This window comes from Melanostigma gelatinosum (assembly GCF_949748355.1).
Source record: "Melanostigma gelatinosum genome assembly, chromosome: 15".
NCBI lineage: Eukaryota > Metazoa > Chordata > Actinopteri > Perciformes > Zoarcidae > Melanostigma > Melanostigma gelatinosum.
In genome coordinates this window covers 16,840,349-16,853,727 of record NC_136648.1, presented here as the reverse complement: position 1 = coordinate 16,853,727, position 13,379 = coordinate 16,840,349, and the positions used below count along the sequence as shown (strand labels likewise).

Sequence of the window (13,379 nt, the reverse complement as noted above, 5' to 3'; positions counted from 1 at the left end):
AGCGATAGGGAGCGTGCTAAAGAGCGTTAATATATTTTATTTCATTTTCAATCTTGTAGTATTCAGCCCCAAACCCACTCTGACTCAGGTGACATCAATTGTGACGTCACTTGAGTCAATTCATCAGACTTCACGCATGCTCCCTCTGGAGCCACAAAGGCTTTACACAACGTCATTCACACACAAAATAGTACTCCCCCAAGATCTGTAAACAGGCAACGTGTGAAGTCAGTGTCCACCCTTAAAATGTTGTCCAGACCAAAGAAACAGAAGAACGAGGGCTTTGCTTCAATACAATTGGCTGGAGTAAGATTGTTTTTGAGCAATGGATATATTACACTGGGTACAAAAATGGTATTGAGATTTAAACCCAGCCATACCAATAAAGAATTTCAAAAAGTGCCTCGCTTAGTAGAGGTAAATTAGTGCTAAGCAATGCTATTACCACTACTGACATTATATCTCTATTAACTGTATATGTGGTCGTTTCTACTAAATTGAATCTGAGCTGTAATAAAGAAAGGACAATCTTTATGAAGTCACTAATCATAGCGTAAGTCTATGCAATGAAAACTATTGCTCTCATCTAAATATTGTGTTGTTTACGCAGTCTTAAAATGCTCTGTACTGTAAGCTAGATTTGTGGTTTAGCCGTGAAACTTTCTCAGGCCCAAAATGTTCTCTCCATCACCAGATAATGGGAAGCTGTGCAACCTCAGTACACAAGGGCATAGCCATAAAGCACCTCTAAAACAGCTTTATGTTTTATCAGCCATCTCAAGTAGCATGTGCAGAAAGGGGGCAGAGACAAGGAGAAACACCAAGGAAATACTGGAGGGACAGGCCGAGGCGAGGAGATGTGGACGGTACAGGCAAGGAGGTGAGAGAGTGACGGAGGGAAAATGAAAGGCGAAAAATAGAAATGGAATGGGAAAGCGAGGTGTCAATTAAAAAAATGAACCCCAGTGCATTTGGGAGGTGACAGCTGGTGGGAGACGAGCTGACAGGCGTCACATTAGGCGGATTTGGTGGCCGCTCCCCTCATCCCCTCCTTTTTTTCTTCTTTTTTTCTCATCTCCCTCTGTCTCTCTCACTCTCTGGCTTTCTCCACTGGCGATCGGAAGTGAGGCAAGAACTCAGCTTGGTGTTTTTCAGAACAAGTTCCCCCTGCAGCTACTCCTAATAACGGTAATTATCTTCATCATCTGAGGCTTAAGCAGGCCAGTTTGAGGCCTGAGGGGCTGGCCTGATAATGAGGCAGCCAGCGCCAGAGGAGACGACCATTCAGAGCACCGCCCTGCCACCAACGCAGAGCACCCCCATTTAATAAAAGCCTTCATTAAAATAATTCATTATGCAAAATAGGCAATACATTAGCCCCCTGGCTGTCAGTCTTTCTGAAGATTTCTTAAAATATATATATATATATATATATTTTTGATTGAATCAAACTCATGCTCAGTCAATGCACTTTCAACAGCTCCAGGGTTGCACTGCACGCTGAATAGCTGAGGAGAAGTCACGAGCTTGTGGAGCAGCGAGCTGCACAGTCAGCCCTTCAGCAGAGAGACAAAGACGTCTATGGAGAGACGGAAAGAGCACGGGAAAACACAAAGTACACAAATAACTGGTCACACCAGCGTTTTGTGAAAAGCTGGGCTTGGTATCATTTCACATTACATTTTTTTTTGAACCTTGGACGTTTCCTCTCGAGACAATTGCTTCAACGATGTCATCCTGCTAATAGATCAGACGCTGCTTCTATGTTTTCTTTTTAGAGAACAAACAACGTATTTGGTTGTTTCTTTTGGGGAACCTGTGCGAATACACGGGTCTTGAGGGGGCTCGTATGGCTCAACAGACCTGCTTGTCAGATAGTCAAACATCTCTGGAAACTACAACAATCGGGCATTCACACACACTTCACGCAACCATTTGCCCTTTTCTCTCATTTTCTTTACCATTTACACAACTATTTCTGACACTTTAGAGCTTTAGATATTTATTAATTGGATAGTTTGAGATTTTTTACTCACAAAGAAGTTGTCCACTCCATGAGAAAACCTTCATTATTCTGGCAAATAGGGTCAGAAAATGTCATCTAAAACTCCACCATCCCAGGAAGAGCTGATTTCAAGCAGACAATGGTATTCCTGTCATATTGGACACGATCAGCTCTTTGTCCTCCATACAAGACAGGCAGACAGGGAGGAGAAGAAATCATGAAACTGTTACTGTGACTTAACTTACCAATGTGTCATTCTCCTTTTCAAATATCCCAGACACATTTATTTGTGAAATTAAATCGCTCTAGAATCCTCCTTACCACGGGAATATGCACGAACATTAATGGGTTGTATTTAAAGTGTCAGGACACCCAACAGAAGTGAACAGTCCATTGTAAATAATTAGAACATATTCCAACAATGAATCAGCTTTTTCCTGCTCGAAACTATCGTTATTATATCGGCCCTAACAAATCTACTATCAGGCGACCTCTTAACATTCGTATTATTTTTCTTTATGCTATAAAAATACTTGAAAATGTCAGAAATGACTGCAGTCAAACCTAATCTATTTCCTTAATGTATCAAATTGTGATTAAATTCATCAGCAAATAAATGCCTCTGACCAAATGACAGCCGAGTGATGCTGTCCCGGGCAACAGTTGGTGAGGAGGTGACGTGTGAAGCGTTCGGAGCCAGGAGGAGATGGTCCATGACAGTTAACATCCTGCCCTAACTGTTGCCCTACAAGCCCTCCCTACGCACCAGGACAAGACATGAAACAAGAGGTCCGGTAACACAATCCTCCTCAGGTCCCCGTTGGTGTGTGTTCCTGTGCGTGGCACATTTCATAAGGCTCCGCTCTTTGACTGGTGATGAGTTTATGCTAAGGTAATTAACAGTAATTAATCCTTAATTACAGCAATTAGCAGAGTCGCAGTAAATTAAGCCACATCTGGAGGCACGGAGCAGGGCTAGACAAGTAAGGGTGGGCTTTTTCACAAAGGGGGAGACGCAGAGACAACGTGGCGGAGATTGTTTGGGTCTACCTGTGATGTCCGAGGGGCTCCGTCCCTGCTCCAGGCCGTCTGCTGGGACCCGCGATACACTGCGTGATCTCAGAGGTGGCTGATGGGGGCAGGGTCCGATGAACACGGAGGGCTGAGAGAGGAGGTTCATTTCTGAACGAAATTGTCATCTCAGGAAGAAGGGCTCCCTTAAGCTACCACGCAAGGACACCCACCATATGGCCGCTGACAATGGCGCCGGCAGGTTCTGCTTCGCCGTGCTCGGCTTCACTCGACAACACGGTTTTTACACAACGTCGCTAGATGGCTTGTAGTTTGCCTCTCTGGAAGAGCAAAATGACACCCGCTATGTACAGGATACAATACAGGGAATGCTGCTGGTTCAGTGTTATTGTCCTGTACTGCAGGAGTAGGCCGCCACCGGCACGCGATAGCTTAACTAAAGGGAATTTGTGTGAAATGTTGTGCTCTCTCATCCGCATGCCAAATTATCTCTTTCACAGCCATTGGTTATTTACGGTACTTTAGTTAATCTTTTTTCCACCCGCACTCTGCGGAAGGAAGGTTGGCAGGGTTAATTATTTCAACTCTGATGTGCATGCTGTCATAAGGACGGCAGCCTTCTTGTAGAGAGCTCTCATATAAATACGACTACAATGTCCTGATTATGGGAGACAGAACGTTATGCACGTTGCCTCAACGGATGGAATAAAATGACAGGTCTGTTGGGGATTTACATGTTCACGTGGTGTCTTAATTCAGTGGTTCTCAACTGGTCTGGCTGCGGGACCCACCATCACCCCTTAATGACAAGCCCACCACCCAAATTATATATATATATATAAAACGGGTCCGCGACCCACCAGTTGAGAATCACTGTCTTAATTAGACTTAATCTTAACCCTAATATTGATACGGCACAATGATTAACGAGGGAAATTCAAAAATGGGCGCATCGTATCAAAAGGGTTGTCGAACCCTGCTGTACAGAGTTCATTGAGAGCCACGTGGTTCGGTCTGAACTGTACTCTGCTATTAAAAAACATTCTGAGCGGTTACTTAGATTATACCATGATGCATTCTATCTCCAGTGGGAACAATGTCTTCCATGATGACAATGCTCCTCTCCATAAAGCACAAGTGGTCACTGAGTGCTTTGAATGGCACGATAATGCTGTTAGCCATATGCCAATATGTCTTCTGTAAATAGATATGATCCGATTGTCTCTTCTATATATAGGCGCGATCCAAACTGAGCCCCTGCGTATATATACAGTATCTGTGCATCTCGGGTCAAGTAAGTGTTACACCAGGAAGTACATATCCTTCCGGATGATTCATATAAATTGACAGGTAAGGTCAGCTGTGATATTCCTGTATATACTGTAATGCTTCTGTCTTTACCTCCTGTATTTTGGAGACTGTCTGGGTTGGATCACTGGCTCACTCTTTAGCTTCCCTCATGGCTGTCACACAGCAGAAGCCCTGAAGCTTTTCCCACAAATTCAGATCACAATCTAACAAAACTACAAAGGACACTTTTGTTGTCCCATGACGAACCATGGAAACGCTAAAAATATCAGCATATGACTGAGAGATTGAAACTGCATTCACTTATTGATCTCACAATATTTTTGTTTGATTATTCAATTCACTGTCAAGTCCAGGCCTGCCGCTAAAACAATTATTTCTACTGTCGATCAATCTGCAGATTATTCTGTCAATGGATTGTTTTGTCTATGAAATGTCAGAAAATGGCAAACAATGCTCATTATACTTTCAATGCGACGCATGTCAATTGCTTGTTTTATCCGACTGAAAGTCCAAAACATAAAGGTCTTTTTTTTTTTAAGTTTGTGGTTGAATATGACAAAGAAATATCCTCTTATTTAAGAGGCTGGAACCAACAATTGTTTGGTACCGTTTCTTGAAAAAACAATATTGTAGTAGCTGCAGATTTTCTTTCGATCAACTAATTGATTAATTGACTACTAATTTCTGTTCTAGTTGGGTTAAAAACCCAAAGATCTGATTGTAATGATACAAAGTAGAGCAAAGCAACAAATCCTCACATTTGAGCAAATGTTGGGCATTTTTGATTGATCATGAAGTTAAATGATCAACCAAATACCTGTGTTTGCACATGGCTGAAACACTGCAATTTGTTTTCAACAAGTGACTCACTCGTCATGTACTAAACATCAAAAAACACAAGTCAAAAGTGCCCCTATAACGTCGGCTCAAGGCCGTGTATCAGCGTAGAGTCTGGCAGGTGGACCCTAGCTGTCAGGAGAGAAAAACAACGTTAGGGATCACTGTCAGTTAGTGAGACCAGCTCCAATTCACACACACACACACACACACACACACACACACACACACACACACACACACACACACACACACACACACAGATGTATTACTTGGTTATATTTTCAACCTGCTCGATGTACCAGATAAGTGACGGTTTGCGATGGATAAAAACTCTGTGCCAAAAAATAGTTTTGCGCAAACAAAATGAACTTAAAAGACAAATGAAGGTAGTTCCTTGTGCATGACAGGTCGCTCGTGAAACAGTCCTAATGCAGGTATGGTGCAAATAATATTTGACTAATGCTTGCTGTGGGAAGCTGCAGCATCTGAACTCACGAGGAGAAAAGCAGAAAATGTGAGTTCACGGCGATGCTGTATGAATGCGCGTGTGTGTTGAAGGGGGCCAGCTTGGGATAAAGGTTTCGAGCTGTAACAATGACTATGACAATGCAATGCCTGTAGGCAGAGAGAGAGAGAGAGAGAGAGAGAGAGAGAGAGAGAGAGAGAGAGAGAGAGAGAGAGAGAGAGAGAGAGAGAGAGTGTGTTTGCAGCAGAGGTAGTGGTCCAGGCAGTCTAAGTGGCCGAGCTGGCAGGCCTACCACACCACTAGCGGATAAAGCCTAGTCATTAATCACAGGCCTGTGGGATCGTCCCACTGTAGCAGAATACTGGGTCAGGGGGAGCTCCTGCTGTCAATCATGTGTGTGTGTGTGTGTCTTAGTGGAGTGGGGCTGTAAGCGGGGGAGTGTGTTTTTGATGAGAACGTGTCATTTTGCCTCCAGCTAAAAAAAAGCATCTAGCACTGAGGAATTAATGCATTAATGCAAACACAAGTGTGTAAGTGCTAGACGCCATTTACATGAAAAGCACGTCGAGCCATCCGTCGGGAATGAGAGTACCATTTCCTTTAAAAAAATAGCGACAACACCGCTCGCTTTAACGCTACTATGCAGACCGCCCTGTGGCATCATCAGCACACGCCAGGAACACTCATACCCCATTCAAATAAGACAGACGTGGGAGTATTGAACATGTTCAACCAATGTTTGACCCATTTCTCTTTCACGTTTCTTTTACAGGAGGTTAACACATTGTCATTGTTCACTGACACTTGAGTCTGCAGCTGTATAGCTCCATAGATTTTACTTCACAAAAAGCACACGCTGACCCATTCAGACCAATGTGGGTTTAAAGTGAGTGTAATGAGGGAACTTTCATCTGCAAAAGCGCACTGCACACGTGGTCATCACATCAAAAATCAATGCTGCTGAAACAGCCCAAACTCAGGGACAACAACACTGAACTCTGGCTGCCTTTCAGTGTGCCTTTAATGACATGATGTAAAATCAGAAATCCATAAATCCTTCTGCAAACGGTAAGACATTTTGTTTAGGTGAGCCTGTGCTCCTCTCTATACCGATCAGAAGACACGAAGCGCTTGCATTGATGCTGTGGTCAGCTCTGTCAATACAGTGAAGTGCATAATGCAAAGGCAAGGATGCGCTCCTGTGTTGTAAGATCAATAAATACTCTGTGTTCATAAAAATGAGCCAATGAAATGTAAAACCTCACGTAAGATCAAGCCGCAGCAGATGAAATCACCTGAAATGTACTCTCGTCTATCTGTGTTTACTAAACAGCTGCTTTAGTCTCACATTAGTGTCACAACAGCCCATGTTCTCTGTGTCGTTGCACAATCTTTTAAACACACACGATATAGATGCTGAATATTTTCAGTGCAGTTTTTTCTGTAAGATGAAAATTCCAAAATGTTGCCTTCAGGGGTTCAACCTGTGCAGATGGCACCCGAGATGGCGAGGAGCAGAAGAAGAGGATGAAGAAGGAGGACGGTTACAGATAGAGCCGCAGTCTGCAGCAGAACGTTCAACAGTCGAGACGGCCGTAACCATGGAAACAGCGCCAAACCATCTATCAGGACTCCGCTCAGTTCATTTCAACCACTTCACCAAAACCGCTGCCGAGCGAAACACAGAGAGCGCCGCACAGCTGTGTCAAAGAGGATAATGATGTTCCTGAAACATTCCCTTGTTGCGGTGACGTTATCTGGGTTTTAAAATAACCTCGTCACACGCTTTCACACCATTTAAAGAGGAGATTATATATTTTTGGTTGTTACTTTTGTCTGCTGTCGTTTTTTAAAAATAAATGTAAAATCAGTTTGTACTTTAGGACACAAAGCTGCAACTTCTGAAAAAGACACGAATAGTATTGTCTTCATTTGAACGTCATCGTGTCTTTTAAAAATGTCCAAAAAAAAAGATGAAAAAAAATATTTAGTGCTCAGAAGTGAAATAATGTTTTCATATTTAATCTCGGCAGAAGAGATTTCTTCTTTCTGTACGCCACTTAGTTTTAGAAATATATATTATCAAAGTGAGTCACTTAATTGTCAGTTTATACTGTTTAATTTAAATCTTGTCACATGGAAGCACATTACACATTCAACTGTTTTGCTCAGTCGTGTGGGGAGGGTTTTTCATTTCAGCCCCCCGAAAAATAAACTTGAATCAAACAAGTCAATATTATGAACTTACACTATTATTATTTGTAGAGTGTTATGGGTAATTGTGAAGCTCTGTAACTCTTTTGCACAATGACGTCACCCTAACAAATAATGCCATAAATCTATTAAAGCAAGGTTACATGTTTTTTTTCTTCTAGTTCGCGACTTCAGTATTATATACATGAATTTAACTTCATATGATATTGAAGTTCTCCACAGCCTCTCCTCCCTCCCGGCCCCCTGGGTGAGACAGCAGTCGTATTCTGTCGGTCAGCCTCTATACACACCTGCATCCCCAGCTGGACCTCTAATCCCCCCCCCCCCCCCCCTCTACAGCGCTCTACTCCCAGCTGCCTGGGCTATTTATAGGCCCTGTTTCATTTCCACACCTGCAGGGAGGCAGAGTTGTCATAGTGGGGCCCACAGAGCCTCTCTGGAATACTGCAAGGGAATGAAAATGCACCTTGCTGATGCAGAAACTTATTCTTGTCACTCTCTCTCCCCGCGGACTCGCGTGGTACTGTTTTGTTGTGGATGTGCGCTGCAGTATGTGGTGCAAAGATAACACGGGGAAAAAAAGAGAGAAATCCGTGTAAATACGATTTCCCTGTGAGGAGTGTGAGGTATATATTGACAGGGATGGCACTTTCTTGAATTATCACGTGTGTGCAGTCACACACACACACCAGCTGGATATGTTATGAGTACATCTCCTCACAACAGGCTGCACGGACGCAACTACTTCACAAACTTGATTTAACTAGAGCCAGGGAGGTCATGCTAAGTAAGTGTAACAACACATGGAAGTCCCTGTTTTCCTCCTACATTTTGAGTTGTTCTTTTATTTTTTTCTGTCATGCTTTTCTTCTCTCTGGATGTAGTGGGCTGAGGATCCAGTCAGCGGATTACATTATCAGTCTGACCTAGTTGCCAGCTATCTCCTGAGACCTGAGGAGCCAGGCTTTCTGCACAGCCTTCCGCTGCTACAACACGCACACTGTGTAACTTTAATTTATCAGGGGGAAGAGGAGGGAGAAATGTGACAGGTTGACAGTTCTCTTTGCCTGCCACTCTCAGCACTCCCTCTCCTCACAGTGTGCCGGCTAAGGGTCCTCGCCATGGAACAGTGCATTACCGAGAGTGACTTTTATACAGCGCGCAAGGTTGGAACCCTCTCATTAACGTGGATATTTAATGTGAGAGAATTGGGCAAGGAGCTGGGTTTCAGTCGTTGTTCCTCGATTCAATTGTAAGAAAGGATAGTGGATAGTGGTGGAGGAAGCGTTCACATCCTTCACTTAAATAAAAGTAGCAATACAACAGGGTAAAAATACTCAGTTAAGAGTAAAAGTACAGAAGTATCAGCAACAAAATGTAGCAAATGCAAGTCCTCATGATGCAGAATTGCCTTTAACCGTATACGTTAATGTTGTAGTTGATTGAGAGGGAGCTAATTTTAACTGGGTAGTTTGATACGTCGTATTTTATGAGCTTATTACAGGTTTTGTATGTAATATTTCAAACTCATAGCTGATAATGGAGTACAAAGCACAATATCTCCCTCTGAAATATCGTGGAGTAGAAGTATAAAACAGCATAAAATGGAAGTATGCAAGTAAAGTATAGTTCCGTACTTGATTAAATGTATTTATTTTCTTGCCACCACTGTTCATCTGGAAAAGGATGCACCGAGTCATTTCAGCAGAAATATATTCCAGTGTTTGATAATGTAACACTGGTCCAGCATATACTAGGATTTTTCCATATTCTCTTGAGAATAAGGCCTCCGTTCTGGGCAACTAGTGTTCAATGTATTTCATCAAATCAATCATGTCGCAATTAGTCAGGGAAAGGCATAATGTAGGTCGTTCAAAAGAAACTATTTCGAGACGTTATTCTAAAAGCACAAAGGACTTAAAATCACAAAGCAGTCCGCAGTGGCAGAGTTTACATCACGGCACACTCGGCCCTGTGAAAGGCAGTACGATGGCAATACACCGCGAGAACAAAAGACCCAACTCATCAGCTTGTAGATAAAAAAAAAGAAAATTTTAAATGGAGTTTGCAACAAAGGGAACAGTGACGTCCGGAGGAGGGAAGGAAAGGTGAGCGTAGAACTGACTCTGTACAACTCAACGACGTTAAACCTTGAAAGGGGAACGAATGTTCAGCAGAGGAAACATTCCAGTATTTACGCTCCACGCTGAGCACATGGTGATGGACGATCACGCAACATCGCAAAACAAGCTGCTCTCATTTTACACCTGTTAACATTCCCAATCTGAATGGTCCTGATACTGTAACTCACAGCCAATTGGACAGTTTAACATTTCACCACAATGTTTAGGCTGAGCAGAACCATACATGCAAATGTGAGATATAGGTGAAACGCTCCAGTCTGTTTGGGTCATGACTGCTTCCCCCCCAGTTGGAGCAAGAAATGGCCAATATGTTTTTTTTAGTGACAATTTAGGAGGATGGAGGTGGGGAGCGATGTGCTGCTGCCAGATTAGGCTCCAGCCTGTGCCAAGGTTATAAACAGGCTGTTATCAGGCCTCCAAACAGAATAATCCTCGCTGTATCAGTGCCCAAACATATGGGGCCACACAAAGCAGCAGCAGCCCCTGACAGACACCCCCTTTTAATTACACAGAGGAGGGGGGCAGGACCTTTCTCCTTGGTGCCTTTTCCCTTTTCTGCCTCAGTTTCTCTCTGTCTGCCCGTCTAGGAAACACGTTTCATTTAAAAGGAGGACGCTCACATGCGGCGTCAAATAAGGTTGAAAGCTGAACTGTATAGCGGCCTTGTGTGACATCAACATTTCAGATATTGTAGATTAGAGCTGGACCGATGGGTCGATGAATCAATTCATTGATTGACAGAAAAACAATGAGCCCTTATTGTGATGATCAATTAACAGCTGAAGTAATGTTTCATGAGAACAACACCAATTCCTGCTGGTAAATTGAGAGGATTTGCAGCTCTTCTTTGTCTCATGTGATCGTAAACCGCATATCTTTCGGGTTTTGTACTGTTTTATTCGACAAAACACGACATTTTAAGATGTCAACTTGGGTTTTAAGAAATTACGAAGGACAAATTATAGAGCGAAAGATGAAAATACCTAGCGGACTAATCGATAATGAAAACAACTGCTGGAGCCGATACGTTTGGGTTTTGGACTGTTCGTTAGACGAAACAAGCAATTTGGAGATGTCACCTTGGGCTTTGGGAAATTAATTAAAAGATGAATTAAAAAAGGAAGGAAGCGAAAGGAAGTTGTTCGTTCCAGCCCCAATTCTAATCCTGGGATGTCATTCTGCAAGACGTAGCACACTGACAGTATGTATGTGATAGTCTTCAATATGTTTTAGGGACACTGTGAAGGGAAAGTTTCACTATTTTCTGACATTTTCTCGTGACAGTAACTAGCAGGTTTATCAATTTTGTTGCAGCCCTGGTTTGAATACAAGAATATATATCAAACGTACACAGACATCCACTCTAAAATACATTTTCTTTTACAAATGATTTGATCCAACAAAAACCAGGACAATCTGCTCCACTCAGGTCTCAACTGTTGGGGGACTCTGCTCCCATCTGACAGAAATAAATTCCTCCATCTTTTATATACTGCCTACAGATTTTAAAGTCGTGTTCAATAAAGTTTAAATGTCACAGAGGTGTAATAACGGGGATCATATAAACGCTGGGCTTGGAAAAGCTATGCAAAAATGACAGCGTCCCTTTCCGCTCGTGCAATAAAGTTTTATTTGGCTGAATCTGCCAATAAAAGTGGGCTTTGAAGGTTGTCAATGGGGAGTAATTGGTCTGTTTCTACAGCCGCGATCATATTTCTGAAGCCCCCCATGCCGTGAATGAGCTTTGACAGCGGCACGAGGAGAATCTCCTTGTTAGTAATGTGACATCCTCACCAACCTTCAACGACAACAGAAGGGCATATACAAACCGACAGAAAAAAAAAAAAACATCTGGAAAACCAGAACAGTGCTAAATGACACCACAGGATGAATATGCGGGACTGGTCGTCTGAGCTGCGAAGCCCCTGCGACGGAGATACACAAAAGCAGTCCATGCTTTTGGCAGCAGCAGAGGCCATTTCATACACCCACAGACAGCAGACAGCAGAGAGAGAGTAGACCTTAATGACGTCCAATCTTCTATGTCACGAGGGGCTGGAGGCTCACCAGGGCAAAAATCGACCGACAGCTCAAACTGCTGTTAACAGGTTTTGAGGACTCCTCGTTGATGCACAAAGCACACCTTTATTTGTAACAGAGGCTGCAAAAAGCAAGCCATCACTGTCTTTCCCTATAATTAAAGTTCAGACGCTCACGCCGCATATATCGGAAAACAAATAAAGAGTCCCAAACATTTAACCATACGGTGGCGTGAAGCTTGAAACACAGCTTTTCTGAATAAGATGTGTGGTTTGAAGACAATTTAGCTTTTGATGAGAACGTGCAGATATAATGTGTTTCATCGCACCCAAGATGTAAATGTCAACCGCTGTAATGATTTGTAAACCAAACAAACACAGACCAAAGCCAACAGTAGCCTCGAAGAGAAGAAAAGGCGCCGTCTTTATTTTGCCATAGACGTTCACTTTGAGACCTGAAGGCTTCTTGTCTGCACGCTTCTCAAACTACCTCCGTCTGAAGTCAATCCGTCTTTTGATGAAGACTTGAGTTTTGAACTATAAATATATGCGCTACGTTGCAGCTTGTAACACAACATGTATGACTACAACTGTGATCTTTTTTAATTAATCAAAGTCAAACCTTAGCCTTGATGAAACAAAGTGCTAATGACTTTCAATCGCCTTAAGATCGCAACGTTTTTTGTCTGTATTTTTGAAATGACCCCGTAACTATAAATCACTTGAGAACAATTACACCACAGCACAGGAGGTGTCAAGGCGTTGTCTTTTTGTCACCGGGTCTAGCCTCCTTCTGTGATTTGATTTCACAGCTGAAGAAGCATCTGGTAAGGAAATATCTGAGCACAGCTGTAAGCCAAAGTGTCAGTGTCTATCCATCCCGGTACCAAAGGCCCAAAATAATAATCAAACACTCCTGCCTCTTTGGAGCAATGCTGCCGGCGCCAAAGAAAACAGACAGACGAACACAATGAGTGTCTCCGCGTGCCCGCTCTGACAGGAGTCACCGGCAGAGTCGGGGTAAACGGACGGCGCGGTGCGGCGCGGCAGCCCCTAATGATCTCCCCTCTGTTTCGGCGGACTGAGAAAAGCCATTACCTCCCGCCACATTACCCTGCCATCCCTCACATGGTGGATGGCTCCTCTCTCCCATGAGCACCTTGCTCCAGTTATGGCTGGCAGTGCTCACCTCCTTACCGCCTCCTCCTCCTCCTCCTCAACCCCCCGTCCACCCGCCTCCCTCTGAAAACCCCCAGCTCTATACATCACATTTAACACTTTGACACTAACAGTCTATAATGTTTCTATTCTACAAAATCACTCTGCCA

General features: G+C 43.2%; 1 protein-coding gene across 7 annotated transcripts in view; it reads right to left on the bottom strand.

The window, feature by feature from the left end:
- Positions 1-13,379, bottom strand: part of pbx1a (pre-B-cell leukemia homeobox 1a) — a 43,405-nt gene that overhangs the window by 11,006 nt on the left and 19,020 nt on the right. The gene's annotated exons all lie outside the window — the stretch shown is intronic.